The sequence below is a fragment of the Cervus elaphus genome, chromosome 18, assembly GCF_910594005.1.
Source record: "Cervus elaphus chromosome 18, mCerEla1.1, whole genome shotgun sequence".
Lineage (NCBI taxonomy): Eukaryota > Metazoa > Chordata > Mammalia > Artiodactyla > Cervidae > Cervus > Cervus elaphus.
The window spans coordinates 84,571,042-84,587,512 of record NC_057832.1 but is presented as its reverse complement, the minus strand read 5'-3'; the positions used below and the strand labels follow the sequence as shown (position 1 = coordinate 84,587,512).

The 16,471-nt window shown below is 41.1% G+C and overlaps 1 protein-coding gene across 8 annotated transcripts in view; it reads right to left on the bottom strand.

The window, feature by feature from the left end:
* LOC122673980 (cytochrome c oxidase assembly factor 1 homolog) overlaps positions 1-16,471 on the bottom strand; it is a 90,265-nt gene that overhangs the window by 37,767 nt on the left and 36,027 nt on the right. For 4 of the 8 annotated variants that reach the window (XM_043871903.1, XM_043871907.1, XM_043871905.1 and 1 more), the window contains exon 2: positions 7,962-8,014. The exons of the other annotated variants lie outside the window; for them this stretch is intronic. The gene's annotated coding sequence lies outside the window, so the exon portion shown is untranslated. The remainder of the gene's footprint in view (positions 1-7,961; positions 8,015-16,471) is intronic. 8 annotated transcript variants of the gene reach the window in all.

Genomic DNA, 16,471 nt, shown 5'->3' with positions numbered 1-16,471 from the left:
TTGATGAGGGTGAAAAAGGAGAGTAGAAAAGCTGGCTTAAAACTCAACATTCAAAAAACTAAGACCGTGGCATCTGGTCCCATCACTTCATAGCAAACAGATGGGGAAAAACTGGTTAACAATAGCAGATCTTATTTTCTTGGGCTCCAAAATCACTGTGGATGGTGACTGCAGCCATGCAGCCATGAAATTAAAAGATGCTTGCTCCTTGGAAGGAGAGCTATGACAAACCTAGACAGCATATTACAAAGCAGAGACATTACTTTGCCGACAAAGGTCCATAAAATCAAAGCTATGGTCTTTCCAGTAAACCATATCACATCATCCACGGATGTGAGAGATGGACCATAAAGAAGGCTGAGCACCAAAGAATTGATGCTTTCGAACTGTGGTACTGGAAAAGACTCTTGAGAGTCCCTTGAACTCCAAAGAGAACAAACCAGTCAATCTTAAATGAAATCAATCCTGAATATTCACTGGAAGGACTGATGCTAAAGTTTCAATACTTTGGCTACCTGATGCTAAAAGCCCACACATTTGAAAAGATTTTGATACTAGGAAAGATGGAGGGCAGAAGGAGAAGGGGGTGAAAGAGGAGGATGAGATGGTTGGATGGCATCATCAACACAATGGACATGAGTTTGAGCAAAGTCCGGGAGATAGTGAAAGACAGGGAAGCCTGGTGTGCTGCTGTTCATGGGATTGCAAAGAGGTGGACATGACTTAGTGACTGAACAACAACAACAATGCCATTCACAATTTGGAATGGGCAAAGGGACCAAGAGGAGAACAAGTTCTGAAGAGGGTTCTTTAGGCTACATTCCCTTCAAGTCCAGCCCCCTCTGGAAGCCATCAGTGAAGACAGGATCCTCTACACCACCAAGAAAACAGTGTCTCTTATAATCTCTCCATCATGTTAGTATCTTGTGGTACTCAATTCCATCATAAAAATCAACTTAACTGTTTCTGAAAGATGGAAAGGGATGCCCCATGGACATCCTATTACAAACCTAACCCAAATCACACCTTGATTTCTGAGGTCACAGTAAAACTTCCACAAGATCCACATTATTTACAAATAAATCAACAAATATTTCATATTCAGATGGGAATCTGCATGTCTAAGAGTAATTTTCCAGAACCTTTTTTGGGGAGTAGAGGAACTGGAGGAGCCATTCAAAGCAAATAATCTTTTTTTTAATCTTACCACTGATTCCTCTGACAATTTCAAGGGGTTTGGAAAAACTAGAGCAGAATGCGAAACTGGAGAATCAGACTATTTAGAGACCAATGTTAAATCTTTCAGGATCAGATCCCTGGCACAAAGCCAGGCGAATAAAAGGTGCAAACTGACTCATTGGACTAAAATCCCACCCTTCAATAGCTGCCAAGGAAGAATATTGTTTTAAAATGGTATGGTTATTATTTGGGCTGTGAACAAATACCTCCCCATTTAACAGTCCCTCAGAATGTTATTCTGCAAAACCTTGGTGTTACCAAGGAATTTCGTGAAATCTGTTGGGGTTTCTTTTTTTTGTTGTTAAAAATAATAAAATCATTGTCTCCAGTAAACTGCTGGTTGCTACAAAGGGAAAAACCAAGAATGCCTTCTATCTCTTCCGGTTTACACACTAGGTAAAAGCATGAAAACACTGTGGCAAAATTAGCATAACTAGTTAAGTGTTACTGATTTGAAAATACTGTATAGTAGTAATTTTTAAAAAAACAAAAACTGGTTTACTCATTTAAACTTTCATTTTGAATTAAATTTCAATTAATACAAACAACTTAAGCTGGCCTATTAAAACAACCAAAGAGCAGAGGAGACATTTAATGAATAAACTTACCGGTAAACAGTTTGTCTACATGGATTTTTCCAGAGGTACTGTGTTCCGGCTACATGAGGCTGCCTTTGTTTCTTTCAATAAATCAGAGAAGGGAAAAAGGTGGGGAGGGGAAAGTGACAATCACACTTAATCCACACCAGGCTGCCATATGTCACTTTTTGTCCTTTGCTGGTTCATTGATTATTCATGAATTCACTACCTGAAAAGTGCTATATTTATCTTTACAGCCACAAAGCTGTCAATTCAGTTCCAAGTATGCCTGCCTTTGTTTTCCATGAAATGCAGTTTGGGTGAAGGTCTTTTGTATATGACACTGCCCTAGGCCATAAAACAAGTATTAAAAAATATAATATAGGTGAAATTTCAGTGTTGATACTGGCCTGAGCCTTATTATTATTTTGTAATGACTGTTTTATCAAAAGAAACATGAAGTAGTCTTGGCTTTTAAAGCCTTTGGCCTCTAAGGATTACTCCAGACAGGCCCTAAACCCTATTCCCTCCTCTATTTTGTTCTCAATGGTCTTACTGTTGCCGTTTCTTTTCTTCTTTTATACCTGCTTGTTTCTAGCATGGCAGAGGTATAGTATCCTCTGCTATTAAGTTACTTGCTCAAAGCTACCTGAATTCCAACCACTGCTTTCCTGGGATGCATTACATCATTCTAGTTCAGAATCTGCCTCAAGGTTTCCTTTTCCCACATACAATCACTGCCTTGAAGAATTCCACAGGTCATTTAAATTTCAACTTGTTTGCCAGCACCTAGAGAAGACATACTTTTAGAAAAGCAAAGAGACACTAAGCTTTCAACACTAACTACCAGGCAAGAAGACAGGGAAAACAAGCTTGCCTAAAGACATTTTAAATGTTTCCCTGGTGGTGTCAAGCTTAAAACTACCATCACCTTTGTCCTGGAGAAGAAAGGTCAGAGGGAGAAAATAGATTACAAATATACCTGCATCCTAAAAATTCTGTGATTGGCTTAGAGGATAAAAAAGCGAACTGAAATCTCCACCAAATTACTGTCATTTCAAAGTTTTATTATAATAAAGCCAAAAAGGTAAACTCAATTTATTTTTCCCTAGGTGAGATCAACAACAATTTTGACATGAAAGTTCAAACATGTGATAAAGGTTAACAGTAAGTGACAGGGCAAAGACCTTATCCAAAGAGAAAAAAGCCCTTCATAAATAGTTTCAATATATCATGCATTCTTCCATGTTTTATTTCAATTAATCTTTTGAGGATTCCCAAACCTAAAAATCTCTAATTCAAGAATGTGATTAAGACCTGTAACTCCATTAACAGGAAAATGAGGCAGAGGGAGACTTAATATTTTAGAACTCCATTATGATGTAAGACTAAGTCATCAAATTCCTACCATGATTAACATATAAGATAAGTGTTCATGTCTAAGAAAGCAAAAGGAAAAAAGATTCAAATAAAAAACAAGCTTTAGTCTTTTCATGTTTTAAAAAATAATTTAACTGCTGAGATTTATTCATGTCGGTGCTTAATTGTTTTATAGGATTATCTACCTTTAGAAGCCCCTAACCTGTTTGCTCTTTACCAAATGCATTACTATTTGTTCAGTCATCCAGGATTCAGACCTGGGCCTCCTCTGTCACCTGGCTTTCATTAGTCAGGATTAAGTTCGACCACATACAACAAGAGCAAAAACAGACAACAGATAAAGCCAATGGCTTACACGAGATAAAAGGTAATTGTATTCTCACGAAAAACGCAGCCCAGATGCAGTTGGACCAGTGAGTACAGGCTCACAGTGCCAGGCTTCTTCCCTCTTGATGCTCTGTCGTGTCCCCACCTTTAAGGCTGCTTGGGCGCCTGCTATCACATGCCTGTAACAGCCAGCAGGAAACAGCGGAAGCAGGGCTCAATCCTTCTAATAACACTTTCTAGAAGTTGCACACAGCACTTCTTTCATCTCACTAAACTGAATTGAGTGATACGGTCACATTATAGCTACAAAAAGAACTTGATTTTCAATCTTTTCATTGGGCAACAACAGTATGTCCAACTGAAAATATGGGTTATATTTTACAAAGAAAATGTTTTCCAGGATGAGCATAGTCTTCTGGATACTTCTTACTTCATACATCCAGTCCTCTCAGCTCATCATCACTATTTAGCTAAGGCAATCCTGTCAGCATGGTTGTAATTCGCTTCATCATCATCTCTGCCTGAATGATAACATCCTGACTGAGTTCCTTGAGCCAAATGAAAATGAGGGAAAAACAGAGAGACTGGCTGCAATCTGGTGTCTGTGCATTTGTGGATAGTCTTGCTGAGGTTTAGTGGTCAGAGATGAAGAGATGAGGGTCCAGAGAAGGAAATCTGTCCATATGTCAGAAAACACTTCTCAGTGGAAAGAATCAAAAAAAATCAACATAGAAAAAATATTAACAACATTCTATACTCAACACAAATATTTTTCACAAATGAAAGCAAAATAAATACTTTTGCAGATAAATAAAAGCTGACAGAATTCACTGAAAACAGATATGCACTATGAGAAATTTTTTAATTGAAACATTTGGAATATAATACACTAATGAAAGTAATCAAAGATAACAGATGGATATATGTAACATGTTCTTGGATTAGAAGAATCCATATTGTGAAAATGACCATACTACCCAAAACATTTTACAGATTCAGTGCAATCTCTATCAAACTACTAATGGCATTCTCCACAGAATTAGAACAAAAAATTTTACAATTTGTATGGAAACACAAAAGACCCTCAAGAGCCAAAGCAATCTTGAGAAAGAAAAATAGAGCTGAAGGAATCAGGCTCCCAGACTTCAGACTGTATTACAAAGCTACAGTAGGGCCCCTGAAGCAAGTCCTTCTACTGCAGGCGCTGTGGAGTTTGGTGTATCCCTGGGTGGGAGGCTCTGGTTCTACCTGCTGCCTCTGCCCTCTGGGAGGTATCCGCGGCCTCGGGCCTTGAAGTAGGAGATGGGTGGGACAGAAGGGAGCTTTACACCTCAGTCGGCATCTCTTTGGAGAAATAACAGCGCCCCAGTCACTCTGGCCAAGAGCAACCGAGCATGCCCTCGCCCTCTGCTCCTGGGTGCAGTGGTGGTCTCTGCCTTTCGTGGACGCCCGTGTGCCGGGGAAGCAAAGGACAGCTGGGCTGGTTCTTGACCTTGGGGCTGTAGTATTTCCTCAGATGGAGCTGTGCTGCTTCCCGGGAACACCCCCCTCTGCCTTGGGCCTACTATTCTGTAGAGTTTGGGAGCGGAGGAGGTCTAAGACTATAGAGTCCAGCTCTAACTAACAATCTGAAAGACTCTGAGCAGCTTTCTTTATTTACTAAATTATCCTTTAATATCTTTATGGAAATGATTAAATTTGACAGTGCTGGCGAATGATAATAAAAGATTTAACACTTTGCGTCAGGCTTTACTATATTTTACATACATTCTTTCCTTTTCTCCTCATACCACCTAGTGAGAGAGGTACTATTCTCTTCTTCATTAACGAAAGAAAGAAAGTGAAGTCGCTCAGTCGTGTCCGACTCTTTGTGACCACATGGACTGTAGCCTACTAGGCTTCTCCGTCCATATTTTCCAGGCAAGAGTACTGGAGTGTACCAGGTTGCCATTTCCTTCTCCAGAGGATTTTCCTGACCCAGGGATCGAACCCGGGTCTCCTGCGTTGCAGGCAGACACTTTACCCTCTGAGCCACCAGGGAAGCCCTCGTTAACAAAGAAAAAAAAAAAAGCTACAGTAATCAAGATAGTATGGTACTGGCACAAAAACAGAAATATAGATCAATGGAATAGGATAGAAAGCCCACAGATAAACCCACATATCTATGGTCACCTAATCTTTGACAAAAGAGACAAGAATATACAATGGAGAAAAGACAGTCTCTTCAATAAGTGGAGATAGGAATACAGGACAGCTACACGTAAAAAGAATGAAATTAGAAAACTCCCTAAAACCATACACACTCCAGTATTCTTCCCTGGAGAATTCCATGGACAGAAGAGCCTGGTGGGCTACAATCCATGGGGTCGCAAAGAGTCAGACATGACTAAGTAACTAACACTTAAACCTGCCATCTCCCGCATTAGGAGGCAAGTTCTTTACCACTGAGCCACCAGAGAAGCCCAAAGGAAACCATAAATAAGACAAAAAGACAACCCTCAGAACGTGAGAAAATATTTGCAAATAAAACAACTGACAAGGAATTAATCTCCAAAATATAAAAACAGCTCATATAGATCAATACCAAAAAAACAAACAACCCAATCAAAAAAATGGGCAGAAGACTAAATTGACATTTTTCCAAAGAAGACTTATGTACAGCAAACAAGCACATAAAATGATGCTCAACATCACTGTTGAAAGTGAAAGTCACTGTCGTGTCTGACTCTTTGCAACACCATGGATTATACAGTTCATGGAATTCTCCAGCCCATAATACTGGAGTGGGTACCCTTTCCCTTCTCCAGGGGATCTTCCCAACCCAGGGATAGAACCCAGGTCTCCTGCATTGCAGGCAGATTCTTTACCAGCTGAGCCCAAGAATGCTGAAGTAGGTAGCCTATCCCTTCTCCAGTGGATCTTTCTGACTCAAGAATCGAACAAGGGTCTACTGCTTTGCAGGCAGATTGTTCACCAGCTGAACTACCAGGGAAGCCCAACATCACTATTAGAGAAATGCAAATGAAAACTACAATGAGGTATCACTTCACACAGGTCAGAATGGCCATCATCAAAAATTTCATAAACAATAAATACTGGAGAGGGTGTGGAGAAAATGGAACTCTCCTACACTGTTGGTGGGAATGTAAACTGGTACAACCACTATGGAGAACAGTATGGAGGGTCCTCAAAAAACTAAATACAGAACTACCATATGACCCAGCAATCCCACTCCCGGGCATACTCCTGGAGAGAAATATACTTAAAAAAGATACATGATGTACCCCCAACCCTCAGTGTTCATTGCAGCACTATTTACAACAGCCAAGACATGGAAGTAACCTAAATGTCCATCAACAGAGGAATGGATAAAGAAAATGTGGTACATTTATACAGGGGAATATTACTCAGCCACAAAAAGGAAAGAAATGGTGCCATCAGACGTGGATGAACCTAGAAATAGTCACACAGAATGAAGTAAGTCAGAAAGAAAAAAACAAACATTGTATCTTAATGCATATATGTGGAATCTAGAAAAATGGCATAGATGAACTTCTTTGCAAAGCAGAAATAGAGACACAGAGAACAAATGTATGAGTACCAAGAGGGGAAGGGGGGGCTGGTAAGGATTGGGAGATTGGGATATATACACTACTAATGAAATAACTAATAAGGACGAACTATACAGCACAGAGACCTCTACTCAAAGCTCCGTGGTGACCTAAATAGGAAGGAAATCCAAGGAAGACAGGATATGTGAATACATGTGGCTGATTCAGTCCGCCATACAGCAGAAACTAATGCCATTATAAAGCAACTATACTTCAGCAAAAATGTATTTTACATATAACATCGTGTAAATTTAAGGTGTACAATTTATATTGTAATACAATTGCCTTTGCAGCAATAATCACCTTTATCACATTATATAACTATTTTCTTTTTAGTGGGTGGAATAATTGAGTTTGTTTCTTAGCAGGTTTGACAATTGTAATACAATATTATCTATAGTCTCTGTACTATGCATTAATTCTCTACGACTTATTTAACTACTTGGTAGCAAGTGTGTCCTCTTAAACATCTTTCCTTTCCGTCCACCTACGGTCCTCTGGTAACCAACATTTTACTCTGTTTCTATGAGTTTGGTTTTTTCTGATTCTTCATATAAGCGATATCATACAGTATTTGTCTTTCTCTGACTTATCTCATGAGAAATATTAAAGTTCTTCCAGCAGAAGAAAAATATCAAATGGAAATTTGTAACTACAAAAAAGCCATAGAGGCCTACAATGTAAAACACATGGCTAAATGCTAAGGACATTTTTCTCTCAATTTTAATCTTTTTAAAGGTTAACTGAAATGACATCAGCAAATGGCAGAAGAGGAGTTTTCTACTGCCATTTCCCCAAAGACCAACTGACTAGGACAATCACCTACCGAGAACAGGGTTTTTGTAGAACTCCGGAGTCCAGCAGAGAAGCTCCAGTACACTACGGGAGCAAAATAAAACAGGGATTAGACGTAGAAGTAAAAGGACCACATTATCCCCTCCCCCAAGGTGGTATAGCTTAGGATCTCTCGCCAGCAATGTCTCCCACCATGGAATGTTTGAGTGCATGTGAGTGAGCACTCAGCTTCCCCAGCTGGACAGTATACTGCCAAAAGGAACCACTTCTTTCCTGCCCCATCTAGGGGTACTGAGATGAATGTACAACTGAGGGGCAGGGAGGGGCTGCCAGAGCCGAAGATGCATCAAAGAAACATGGATCCTACCAACCATTTCAAGGACAGCATCAAGTCCACACCTGAGCGGCTGGGGAGGCCTCACCTTCAATAACCTCAACGATCTGTGCACCTCGCTCACACACACTCTCCCACCCAGTGGCAGGCTCCCCCCTGCTCCACACTTTCATGAGCGATGTGTTCAACACTCTGCATGCAAGTAACATTGTGTATAAAAAGATGTAAATACAATGGAATAATATTGAGCCATTAAAAAAAAAAAAACCCACAAGGAAATCCTATCATTTGCAACAACCTGAATGAAACTGGAGGACATTATGCTAAGTGAGATGGCTCAGAGAAATAAAAAGAAATACTGCATAATCTCAAAATAAGGAGAATCTTAAAAGAAAGTTGAACTCACAGAAACAGAGTAGAAGGGTGGTTGCCGAAGACTGGGGAAATGGAGAAAGGTTACTTAAAGGGTACAAACGTTCAGTTATTAGATGAAAAAGTCCTGAGAATCTAAGCACAGCATGACTACAGCAAAAACAGCACAATGAAAGTACAGAATGTGATTACATTCTGTATTATACAACTGAAATTTGCTGAGAGAGCAGATATTAAAGGTTGTCACACACTCACACACAATCACTGAGGTAATGGTTAACTTGATTGTGGAAATACTTTTACAATCTATACCAATATCAAATCATCATGTTGCACACTTTAAATACAGTTTTGTCAATTATACCTCAAAAGCTAGAAAAAACTAACTTGGCTCTTTAAAGAAAGTTCAATAACTAACTATGTGGTTTATAACAGGTAGAAGTAAAATGTGATAAAAACAACAAAAGATGAGGATGTAGAGGGAAGTATACTTTGTAAGATTCTTGTGTGAAATGGTATATTAAACATAAATTAATAGTTAGATATATAGACTTTAGAGTAACTACTAAAAAATAAAACAAAAGGTACAGCTAATAAGCCAATAATGGAGGTAAAACGGAATCACAAAAATTACTGTTAATCCAAAAGAAACCAGGAAAACATGAAGAAAGAGGAATAAAGATGAGACACATAGAAAACAGAGAACAAGATGGGAAATTTTAAATTGATCATGTTGATAATGAATGCAAACTGTCTAAACATTATGCTTAAATGGCAGAGATCATCATAATGGAAAAAAGAAAAAAAGCAAGACTCAAAAACATGACATCTGCAGAATTAGCTGATCAATAACACTCACCAAAGTCTCTAAGGCCTACAAAAATATAAAATATCTTCTTCCTTATACTGGGAAATTACTTGATGGAGAAGGGAGGAGGGCCCAGAAGGAGCTAAGAAATCATCACAGTGAGTCAAGAAATTTTGCATCAAAAAAAATTTCCCTTCGAGGCAAAGAACAAGACCATTCAGATATGACCTAAATCAAATCCCTTACGATTATACAGTGGAAGTCACAAATAGATTCAAGGGATTAGCTCTGATAGAGTGCCTGAAGAACTGTGGGTGAGGGTTCATGACATTGTGCAAGAGGCAGTGATCAAGACCACCCCCGAGAAAGAGTAATGCAAAAAGGCAAAATGGTTGCCTGAGGAGCCCTTACAAATACCTGAGAAAAGAAGAGAAGCGAAAGACAAATGAGAAAAGGAAAGATACACACATCTGAATGCAGAGTTCCAAAGGAATAGAAACGAGAGATAAGAAAGCCCTCCTCAGTGATCAATGCAAAGAATTAGAGGAAAACAATAAAATGGAAAAGCCTAGAGATCTCCTCAAGAAAATTAGAGATACCAAGGGAACATTTCATGCAAAGATGGGCACAATAAAGGACAGAAATGGTATGGACCTAACAGAAGCAGAAGATATTAAGAAGAGGTGGCGAGAATACACAGAAGAACTATAGAAAAAATGATCTTAATGAACCAAATAACCACGATGCTGTGATCACTCATCTAGAGTCAGACATCCTAGAATACAAAGTCAAGTGGGCCTTAGGAAGCATCACTACGAACAAAGCTAGTGGAGGTGATGGAATTCCAGTTGAGCTATTTCAAATCCTAAAGGATGATGCTGTGAAAGTGCTGCACTCAATATGCCAGCAAATTTGAAAAACTCAGCAGTGGCCACAGGACTGGAAAAGGTCAGTTTTCATTCCAATCCCAAAGAAAGGCAACACCAAAGACTGTTCAAACTACCACACAATTTCACTTATCTCACATGCTAGTAGAGTAATGCTCAAAATTCTCCAAGCCAGGCTTCAACAGTATGTGAACTGCGAACTTCCAGATGTACAAGCTGGATTTAGAAAAGCCAGAGGAACCAGAGACCAAATTTCCAACATCTGCTGGATCATCAAAAAAGCAAGAGAGTTCCAGAAGAAACATCTATTTCTGCTTTATTGACTACACCAAAGCCTTTAATTGTGTGGATAACAGGAAAATTCTTCAAGAGATGGGAATAACAGACCACCTTAACTGCCTCCTGAGAAATCTGTGTGCAGGTCAAGAAGCAACAGTTAAAACTGGACAAGGAACAATGGACTGGTTCCAAATTGGGAAAGGAGTATGTCAACGCTGTATATTGTCACCCTGCTTATTTAACTTCTATGCAGAGTCAGTCAGTCAGTCCAGTCACATCAGACCCTTTGGGAGCCCATGGAATACAGCACCCCAGGCCTCCCTGTCCATCACGAACTCCCAGAGCTTGCTCAAACTCATGTCCATCTAGTCGATGATGCCATGCAACCATCTCATCCTCGGTCGTCCCCTTCTCCCCCGCCTTCAATCTTTCCCAGCATCAGGGTCTTTTCCAGTGAGTCAGTTCTTCTCATCAGGTGGCTAAAGTATTGGAGTTTCAGCTTCAGCATCAGTCCTTCCAATGAATATTCAGGACTGACTTCCTTTAGGATGAACTGGTTGGGTCTCCTTGCAGTCCAAGGGACTCTCAAGAGTCTTCTCCAACACCACAGTTCAAAAGCATCAATTCTTCGGCACTCAGCTTTCTTTATAGTCCACCTCTCACATCTCTACGTGACTACTGGAAAAACCATAGCTCTGACTAGATGGATCTTTGGTGGCAAAGTAATGTCTCTGCTTTTTAGTATGCTGTCTAGGTTGGTCATAACTTTTCTTCCAAGGAGCAAGCGTCTTTTAATTTCATGGCTGCAGTCACCAACTGCAATGATTTTGGAGCCCAAGAAAAGAAAGTCTCTGTTTCCACTGTTTCCCCATTTATTTGCCATGAAATGATGGGACCAGATGCCATGATCTTAGTTTTCTGAATGTTGAGTTTTAACCCAACTTTTTCATTGTCCTGTTTCACTTTCATCAATAGGTTGTTTAGTTCTTCCTCACTTTCTGCCATAAGAGTGGTGTCATCTGCATATCTGAGGTTATTGATATTTCACCCAGCAATCTTGATTCCAGCTTCTGCTTCATCCAGCCCAGCATTTCTCATGGTGTACTCTGCACAGAAGTTAAATAAGCAGGGTGACAATATACAGCCTTGCTACTGCTGCTGCTAAGTCACTTCAGTTGTGTCCAACTCTGTGCAACCCCACAGATGGCAGCCCACCAGGCTCCCCTGTCCCTGGGATTCTCCAGGCAAGAACACTGGAGTGGGTTGCCATTTCCTTCTTCAATGCATGAAAGTGAAAAGTAAAAGTGAAGTCGCTCGGTCGTGTCCAACTCTTTGCGACCTCATGGACTGTAGCCTACCAGGCTCCTCCGTCCATGGGATTTTCTAGGCAAGTGCACTGGAGTGGGTTGCCACAGCCTTGATGTACTCCTTTTCTTATCTGGAACCAATCTATTGTTCCATGTCCACTTCTAACTGTTGCTTCCTGACCTGCATTCAGATTTCTCAAGAGGCAGGTCAGGTGGTCTGGTACTCCCATCTCATTCAGAATTTTCCACAGTTTGTGGTGATCCACACAGTCAAAGGCTTTGGCATAGTCAATAAAGCAGAAATAGATGTTTTTTCTGGAACTCTCTTGCTTTTTCAATGATCCATGGATGTTGGCTATTTGATCTCTGGTTCCTCTGCCTTTTCTAAATCCAGCTTGAACATCTGGAAGTTCGCAGTTCACATACTATTGAAGCCTGGCTTGGAGAATTTTGAGCATTACTCTACTAGCATCTGAGATGAGTGCAACTGTGTGGTAGTTTGAGCATTGCCTTTCTTTGGGATTGGGACTGACCTTTTCCAGTCCTGTGGCCACTGCTGAGTTCTCCAAATTTGCTGGCATATTGAGTGCAGCACTTTCACAGCATCATCTTTTAGGATTTGAAATAGCTCAACTGGAATTCCATCACCTCCACTAGCTTTGTTCATAGTGGTGCTTCCAAGGCCCACTTGACTTCACATTCCAGGATGTCTGGCTCTAGATGAGTGATCATACCATCGTGATTATCTGGGTCATGAGGATCCTTTTTGTACAGTTCTTCTGTGTATTCTTGCCACCTCTTCCTAATATCTTCTGCTTTTGTTAGGTCCATACCATTTCTGTCCTTTATTGTGCCGATCTTTGCATGAAATGTTCCCTTGGTATCTCTAATTTTCTTGAGGAGATCTCTAGTCTTTCCCATTATATCATTTCCCTCTATTTCTTTGAACTGATCACTGAGGAAGGCGTTCTTATCTCTCCTTGCTATTCTTTGGAACTCTGCATTCAAATGGATATATCTTTCCTTTTCTCCTTTGCTTTTAGCTTCTCTTCTTTTCACAACTATTTGTAAGGCCTCCTCCGACAGCCATTTTGCTTTTTTGCATTTCTTTTTCTTGATCCCTGTCTCCTGTATAATGTCACGAATCTCCATCCATAGTTTTTCAGGTACTCTGTCTATCAGATCTAATCCTTTGAATCTATTTCTCACTTCCACTGTATAATCATAAGGGATTTGATTTAGATCATATCTGAATGGTCTAATGATTTTCCCTACTTTCTTCAATTTAAGTCTGAATTTGACAATAAGGAGTTCATGATCTGAGCCACAGTTGGCTCCTGGTCTTGTTTTTGCTGACTGTATAGAGCGTCTCCACCTTTAGCTGCAAAGACTATAATCAATCTGAGTTCGGTGTTGACCATCTGGTGACGTCCATGTGTAGAGTCTTCTCTTGTGCTGGCTGGAGCGGCAGCTGCACAGCACTGGAGCGGCCGTGAGGAGAAGCCCCATGTCCAAGGGCAGAGAGGCCCCAGCAAGAGGGGAGGAAGGGCGAACTCGCGTTCAGAATCAAACCCCATTCCCGCCAGAGATGCTCAGAGGGCTCAAAGAAACCTTGTGTGCACCAGGACCCAGGGACCCCACAGAGACTGAGACAGAACTGTGTTTGAGCGTCTCCTGTGGAGGTACGGGTCAGCAGTGGACTGCCACAGGGACGGGCTCTGGGTGCAGCAGACTTGGGTATGGCATAAGGCCTCTTGGAGGGGGTTGCCATTAACCCCACCATAGAGCTGTCAGAACTTACACAGGACTGGCAAATAGACTCGTGGAGGGCACGAACGGAACACTGTGAGCACCAGGACCCAACAGAAAGGATCAGTGACCCCACAAAAGACTGACCCAGACTTGCCTATGCAGAGTACATCATGAGAAATGCCAGTCTAGATAAAGGATAAGCTGGAATCGAGATTGCCAGGAGAAATATCAATAACCTCAGATATGCAGATGACACCACCCTTATGGCAGAAAGCAAAGAAGAACTAAAAAGCCTCTTGATGAAAGTGAAACAGGACAGTGAAAAAGTTGACTTAAACCTCAACATTCAAAAAACTAAGATCATGGCATCCAGTCACATCACTTCATGGCAAATAAATGGGGAAACAATGGAAACAGAGAGAGACTTTCTTTTCTTGGGCTCCAAAATCATTGCAGTTGGTGACTGCAGCCATGAAATTAAAAGACGCTTGCTCCTTGGAAGAAAAGTTATGACCAACCTAGACAGCATACTAAAAAGCAGAGACATTACTTTGCCACCAAAGATCCATCTAGTCAGAGCTATGGTTTTTCCAGTAGTCACGTAGAGATGTGAGAGGTGGACTATAAAGAAAGCTGAGTGCCGAAGAATTGATGCTTTTGAACTGTGGTGTTGGAGAAGACTCTTGAGAGTCCCTTGGACTGCAAGGAGACCCAACCAGTTCATCCTAAAGGAAGTCAGTCCTGAATATTCATTGGAAGGACTGATGCTGAAGCTGAAACTCCAATACTTTAGCCACCTGATGAGAAGAACTGACTCACTGGAAAAGACCCTGATGCTGGGAAAGATTGAAGGCGGGGGAGAAGGGGACGACCGAGGATGAGATGGTTGCATGGCATCATCGACTAGATGGACATGAGTTTGAGCAAGCTCTGGGAGTTCGTGATGGACAGGGAAGCCTGGCGTGCTGCAGTCCATGAGGTCACAAAGAATCAGACATGATTGAGCAACTGAACTGAACTGAACAAATTTCCCGGCCAGGCAATGAACAAATACAAGTGTCAGAATTATGCATTCTGCCTTTCCCTAACACAGAATGGAATGTGATGAGAAGACAGGCATTTTGGTTGAATTCAAGCCTCCCAGCCACATGGAGAATAAGATTGATACGAAAAGGCCAGGAGAGTTAGTTGTCCTAACTAATTCATATCACACTGATCCACTAAGGCTCCTGCAAAATTAAGCCCCCAACACCAATTAATTCTACAACAGTCACTGGACAATAAGAACTTTGTGCTGTATCAAGTCAAGGATTAAATCATTTGTAGGAGCTAGTAAATGTGTTGGCATCTATTAGCCAACATCTTGATAAGTTAGGCTATCAAACACGCACTTTAGCCTGCTGAGCAAGTCAGCCCAATAAAACCGGTAACCAGGCAATGACCCAGAATTTTCCTCCTCTGTCAAGAAGCAAGATATAGGTTTCACTGTCTCTTTCATACATAGGAAGCTATAAGCAACTACATGTGCAGCCATACACATAATTTCCCCGATAAGCATTACAAGGTAAAAAAAAAAAAAAAATTTTTTTAGGAGTTAGAATAGGGCAGTTAGGAACACTGGGCCAACATCTGACCTTGAATTCCTGGAAAGTAGGAAACAATAGCAGAACAGTTTCAAAATTTTACGTAGCCTCTTAATACAGATTGTGGTTTGTAAAGCCAACGAGCAAATATTGGGAAGGTGTGTATGAGGGACAGGCAGAGCTGAGTGGGAGTAGACAGTCTTATAGTGGGTTGTTTTATCCAAGGATCTAGATAAGAAACATGGAGCCAGGATTCATAAGGGAAATCAATGCAGCCAATGAAATAATAAGGTCATGAGGAAAGTGGGAAAGCCAAGTGGATGACTGTTTCTCAGGAGCAGTACAAATGTTTGTACTAGTTTTCTATGGCTATTGTAACAAATTACCACAAACTCAGTGGCTTAAAACAACACAGATTTGGACTTCACTGGTCCAAATGGTCCAGTGGTTAAAAATTTGCCTGCCAATACAGGGAACATGGGTTCGATCCCTGGTCTGGGAAGATCTCACATGCCTCAGGGCAGCCAGAACCATGCACCACAACTACTGAAGCCCAGGAGTCCAGAGCCTGTGCTCCTCAACAAGAGAAGCCACTGCAACAAGAAGCCCGCGCACCACAACCAAGAGTAGCCCCCACTGTCTGTAATGGGAGAGCGCCTGTGTGCAGCAATGAAGACCCAGCGCAGCCAGAAAATTAAATACATAAACATTTTAAAAAATAAAACACAGATTTATTATCTTACAGTTCTGCTCATCAAAAGTCTAACATAGACCTCACAGGGCTAAGATCAGGGTGTCAGTAGGATGCACCTTTTCTGGGGGCTTTACAGAAGAATTTGTTTCTTTGCCTTTCCATCGTGTAGATGTCATCCACCTTCCTTGACTCATGGTCCCTTCCTCCACCTTCAAAGGAGGCCTGGTCCTTCTCACGAAGCTCTCTCTCTGGTTCTTTCTTTCGATTCCCCTCTTCTGCTTTTAGGGACCCATGATTACACTGGGATCACCAAATTAATCCAGGATAATCTCCATGTTTTGAGGTCAGCTGAATAGCAATTTTAACTCTCCTTACCATGTAACTCAGATGGTAAAGAGTTTGCCTGCAATGCAGGAAACTGGGGTTCGATCCCTGGGTCGGGAAGATCCCCTGGAGAAGAAAATGGCAACCCACTCCAGTATTCTTGCCTGGGAAATCCCATGAACGGAGGAGGCTGGTGGGCTA